This window comes from Aotus nancymaae, unplaced genomic scaffold (genome assembly GCF_030222135.1).
Source record: "Aotus nancymaae isolate 86718 unplaced genomic scaffold, 86718_ANA_hifiasm-v0.15.2.pri h1tg000028l, whole genome shotgun sequence".
NCBI lineage: Eukaryota > Metazoa > Chordata > Mammalia > Primates > Aotidae > Aotus > Aotus nancymaae.
This window is the reverse complement of record NW_026988441.1, coordinates 22,131,861-22,137,860: the sequence shown is the minus strand read 5'-3', so window position 1 is coordinate 22,137,860 and position 6,000 is coordinate 22,131,861. Positions and strand designations below refer to the sequence as shown.

The 6,000-nt window shown below is 38.6% G+C and overlaps 1 pseudogene; it reads left to right on the top strand.

The window, feature by feature from the left end:
* The first annotated feature begins 596 nt into the window (after window positions 1-596).
* Window positions 597-2,965, top strand: LOC105714513 (transcription initiation factor TFIID subunit 9-like; annotated as a pseudogene).
* Window positions 2,966-6,000: the final 3,035 nt, after the last annotated feature.

Genomic DNA, 6,000 nt, shown 5'->3' with positions numbered 1-6,000 from the left:
GAAGTATGTGCGCAGGGGAATGACAGTCCTTCCGGAGTTTTCAACTCAGACTTTTTCACACTGTGTAGTTAGTTAATTATGGTTCAGGTTTCCCTTCCCTGGCACTGTTTTCCACAGAGGCCTCCATCTCAGGGTCCCTGCTCCAGTTACTTGTGCTTCTCTGCCTTTGCCTGGCGGTCACTCCAGTTTCAGGGGCCATAATAGTTTGCCCTGTGACCTTGTTGCTCTTACACATCTAAGAACTGATTTTTCATTTTGTTTACCTGTTTACTTACTAAGATGTAGTGACAACGTCTAAGCTGCTTGTATGCCAGACCAGAAACCAGTAGTCCAACTTTATCTTTGCTTTTTAAGGGAAGTATTTACAAAAGTCCTCACTGTCATTCCTCTCAATTACCTCTGAAACTTTTTCTTCAAATGTTTAAAAATATTCATGTCTACTTATGAATCTACCATGTTGAGTGCTCTTCATTGCTTTCTGTACTTTGACGTGTCCACCTGGTTTTTTTTTCCTCCAGCCTGTAGAACTTGCTTTAACAATGTTTTAAGTGGTCCTCCCTGTAGTGCAAAGGGCAAGCGAGGTGCTCAGAGCCGTCATGGCGAGGACCATGTTGCTTCTGGACATCCTGCTCACTGGTACACCAGGGGGTTGTAAAAACCACACTAGGCAAAGAACTTGCGTCAAAATCGGGACTGAAATACATTAATGTGGGTGATTTAGCTCGAGAAGTCTGATCATCAGATATCAGGGAGTCTGGCAAGATGGCTTCTTCCAAGAACATCATCCCAGATGATGGCGCAAATCCTGAAGGTGGGGATTACAGAATATGAGCCAAGAGTTATAAATCAGATGTTGGAGTTTGCCTCCCGATATGTGACCACGATTCTAGATGATGTGCAAACATTTATTCAAGCCATGCTAAGAAAGCTACCGTTGATGTAGATGATGTGTGATTGGCAATCCAGTGCTGTGCTGACCAGTCTTTTACCTCTCCTCCCCCAAGAGATTTTTTATCAGATACCACAAGGCAAAGAAATCAACCCACTTTGCCATTGATCGAGCCATATTGAGGACCTAGGTTGCCAGCTGATTGATACTGCTTAACAGCTCCAAACTATAGGCTGAAATCTTTACAGAAAAAGGCATCAACTTCTGCAGGAAGAATAACAGTCCCGAGGTTAAGTGTTGGTTCAGTTACTAGCAGACCAAGTACTCCCTCACTAGGCTCACCAACCCCACAGACCATGTCTGTTTCAACTAAAGTGGGGACTCCCATGTCCCTCACAGGACAAAGGTTTACAGTACAGATGCCTACATCGCAGTCTCCAGCTGTAAAAGCTTCAATTCCTGCAACATCTGCAGTTCAGAATGTTCTCATTAATCCATCATTAATCGGGTCCAAAAACATTCTTATTACCACTAATATGGTGTCATCACAAAGTACTGCCAATGAATCATCAAATGCATTGAAAAGAAAACATGAAGATGATGATGATGATGATGGTGGTGACTATGAAAACTTGTAATCTAGCCTTGCTGCACGTAACATATATACTTGGTCTTGAATTCATTGTACTGATATTCAACATGCATGCTGGATGTTTTCAAGTTGTGTTTTAGAAAACTTTAATAATATTTAAGGAGTAAATACAATTACCATACTTTTTAACTGAAATGAAGGTTTTTCATCAGCCTTAAAAATGTAAGAAAAAGTTGTCATTAATTTGAAAAAAAAAAAAGTTTTAAATGTTGGTCTGCTAGATCAAATCTTTCAACTTTTCTTTGAAAAAGTATTATTTTACTTTTGTAACTGAAAGATATTTTTGCCAGGTATAGAATCCCAGGTTGATAGTTATTTTCTTTCTTTCTTTCTTTCTCTCTCCCTTTCTTTCTCTTTTTCTTTCTTTCCTTTCTTTTCTTTCTTTCCTTCCTTCTTTTTCTCTCCCCCTTTCTCCCTTCCTTCCCTTCCTTTCCTTCCCTCCCTCCCTCCCTTCCTCTCTCCCTTCCTTCTTTCTTTCCTTCCTTCCCTCTCTTTCTCTCTTTCAAGATGCGGTCTCACTCTTGCTCGAGCTGGAATGCAACAGCACCAATCATAGTTCACTGCAACCTTGAACCCTTGGGCTCAAGCAGTCTTCCTGCCTCAGTCTCCCGAGTACCTGGGACTACAGGCACATGTCACCAGGGCCAGCTAATTTTTAAATTTTGTGTAGAGATAGGGTCTCACAATGTTGCCTAGGCTGGTCTCAAACAGCTGGGCTCAAGTTTTCCATCCTCCTGCCCTGGCCTCCCCAAATGCTGGGATTATGGGCATGAGCCCCACCGTGCCTGACCTAGTTTTCTTCTCTAGCACTTTGAAGATGTTTCTCCATGTCTTGTACTTCATGGTGCTGTCTTATCTTTTATTAGTCTTATTTTCATTCCACTGTAGGTAGCATGCTTTTTCCTCTAGCACCGTAATTATAATGTGCATACGTATATTCTTTGTATTTAGTCTTCTCAGGATCTGTTGGGCATCTTGGATCTGTGGATTTAGAGTTTTCATCAAATGTGGAAATATTTTGGCCATATTTCTTCCAAGTTTGCTTGGGTCCTGATATCTTTTTCTCCTGTTTCTGGAATACCAATTACATTTATATTATATAGCATTTATTTATTTATTTATGAGACTGAATCTTGCTCTGTTGCCCAGGCTGGAATGCAGTGGTGCAATCTTGGCTCACTGCAACCTCCACTCCTAGGGTTCTAGTGATTCTCCTGCCTCAGCCTCCTGAGTAGCTTGAATTAAGGTGCCTGCCACCACACCCGGCTAATTTTTTTTTCTATTTTTAGTAGAGACAGGGTTTTACCATGTTGGCCAGGCTGGTCTCAACCTCCTGACCTCAGGTGATCTACCTGCCTCAGCCTCCCAAAGTTCTGGGATTACAGGCAAGAGCCACCATCCCCAGCCTATTATATAGCTTTTATTGTCCCATAAGGTCACTGAGGCTTAGTTCATTTTTGTTCAGTCCTTTTTCTGTTTCATTATGGCTAGTTTTTATTCATATATCTTCAAGTTCACTAAATTTTTATTTTAATTTTTTTTGCAACATCTGATGTGCTCTTGCTCACATCCAGTAAATTTTTTGTTTCAGATTTTATATTTGAATATGCCTAGAGGAATATACCTGTATACCTCTAGGATTTCCATTTTTAAAAAATAAACAATTTTCCTTTTTTTCTTTATTTCCTTTCTTTAAATTTCTAAGCTTATTTGTAATAACTGCATGAAAGTCCTCATGTGCTCATTCTGTCATTTCTGTCAGTTTTGTGTCTATTCCTCCCGACAGCTTTTTCTCCTGGTTGTGGGTCACAATTTGGATCTTATTTTCGTGTTTAGTAATTTTTAATTTGTTGCCAGGATTTTTGTTAATATTTTTATTTTGGAATAAACCTAGATTTACAGAAACGTTTAAAGATAGTGCAGAGAGTCCTCAGACATTCCTCGCCCAATTTTAGTGTCCCTTAATGTGAACACATGACATTACCAACGTCCATTTGTCAGAACTAAGCCATTAGCACAATGCCATACTATTTACTAAAGTACAGATTTTATTGAAATGTTACTAGTTTTTCTTCAAGGTGCTCTTTTTCTTTTCCAGGTTTCATTCCAAGATATCTGTTGTATTTAGTGGTTGGGTCTTGTTAGTCTCATCCTATCAGTGACAATTTCTCAATTTCTTATTTTTCATGACCTTTATGCTTTTGAAGAGTATTGGCCTGTGGGTATTTTATAAATAACCCTCATTTTGAATTTGTCCAGTGTTTTATTTATTTATTTATTTATTTATTTTTAAAGAAAGAGAAAGAGAAAGGGGGAGAGAGAACAGGAGTCTTGCTCTATTGGCCTGGGCTGGAATGCAATCTAAAAATAGGTATTAAAAACTTCTTTTATGCCGATAATTGTGCTTAACAGTGGAGACAGGAAGGAATAAAGAAAGAAAATAACAAAGAGCCAACCAATATTTCAAGTCTGTGAAATAGTATGCAAATGCCGAAGAGTGATTTACTTCCAATTACATGGTCACTTTCAAAATAGGTGTAATGTGATACTGAGAAAAATGTATGTTCTGTGGACTGGGGTGAAGAATTCTATAAATATTCACTAAGTTTACTTGTTCCAGGTCTGAGTTCAAATCATAGATGTCCCTGTTAATTTTCTATCTCGTTGATCCATCGAATATTAACAATGTGGTGTCAAAGTCTCCCGCTATTATTGTGCGGGAGTCCAAGTCTCTTTATAAATCATTAAGAACTTGTGTTATGTATCTGGGTGTTCCTATATTGGGTGCATTTATATTTATGATCATTGACTCCTGTTGTTGCATTGATCCTTTATCATTATGTAATGTCCTTCTTTGTTTCTTTTAGTATTTGTTACTATTAAAGTCTGTTTTGTTAGAGACAAAAGTTACAACTCCTGGTTTTTTTTTTTTTTTTTGGCTCTCCATTTGATTGGTAAGTCTTCCACCAACCCTTTGTTTTGAGTCTTAGTGTGTCCTTGCTTATGAGATGGATCTGGATACAGCATACCGATGGGTTTTGACTTTTTATTCAATTTGCCTTTCTGTGTCTTTGATTAGGGCATTTAATCCATTTAAATTTAGGATTAATATTGATATTTGTGAGTTCAATATTGTCATTTAATGTTAGTTGGCTATTTTGCCCATTAGTTGATAGAGACTCTTCATTATAAAGATACTCTTTACCTTTTGGTAAGTTTTTGGGATGACTGATACTGGTTGTTCCTTTCTGTGTATAGTGCTTCTTTCAGAAGCTCTTGTAAAACAGGCCTGGTGGTGATGAAATCTCTGAGTCCTTGCTTGTTCGTGAAAAATTTTATTTTTCCTTCATTTATAAAGCTTGGTTTGGCTGGATATGGGATTCTGGGTTGAAAATTCTTTTCTTTGAGGATATTGAATATTGACCGCCACTCACTTCTAGTTTGTAGGGTTTCTGCTGAGAGATCTGCTGTGAGTCTGATAGGCTTCCCTTTATGGGTAACCTGACCTTTCTCTCTAGCTGCCTTTAGAATTTTCTCCTTTATTTCAACTCTGGTGAATCTAATGATTGTGTGTTTTGGGGTTGCTCTACTTGAGGAATATCTTTGTGGTGTTCTCTGTATTACCTGAAGTTGAGTGTTGTCCTGCCTTACTAGGTTAGGAAAGTTTTCCTGAATAATATCCTGAAGAATATTTTCCAGCTTGGATTCTTTCTCTTCATGACATTCAGGTATACCTATCAATCGTAAATTAGGTCTTTTCACATAGTCCCATATTTCTTGGAGACTTTGCTCATTCCTTTTTACTCTTTCTTCTTTAATCTTGTCTTCTCATTTCATTTCATTAAGTTGGCCTTCAACCTCTGATATCCTTTCTTCTGCTTGATCAATTCAACTGTTAAAACCTGTGCATACTTTGTGGCGTTCTCGTATTGTATTCTTCAGTTCCATTAATTCACTTATATTCCTCTCTAAATTGTCTATTCTCATTAGAATTTCGTCAAACCTTTTTTCAAGGTTCTTAGTGTCTTTGCATTGGGCTAGAACATGTTCTTTTAACTCACAGAGGTTTCTTATTATCCACCTTCTGAAGCCTAATTCTGTTAATGGAATGCACTCGTTCTCCATCAGGTCTTGTTCCCTTGTTGATGAGGAACTGTGATCCCCTGTAGAGGGAGAGGCATTCTGATTTTGAGTATTCTCAGCCTTTTTATGCTGGTTTCTTCCTGTCATTGTAAATTTATCCACCTGTCATCTTTGTAATTACCGACTTTCGAATTAGGTCTCTGAGTGGATGTCCAACTTGTTGCTTCCCATCGCCGGAATCTGAGCAACCCACTGCGCTGGCTAAAACAGCGGTGTTAAGATTCATGGTGCTTTTCTGCCTGGGAATCTCCGGTCTGGCTTCCTTCTTGAGTCCCTTCCTCAATTAGCTAAACAGGTGACTCTGCCTTCCTGGAGC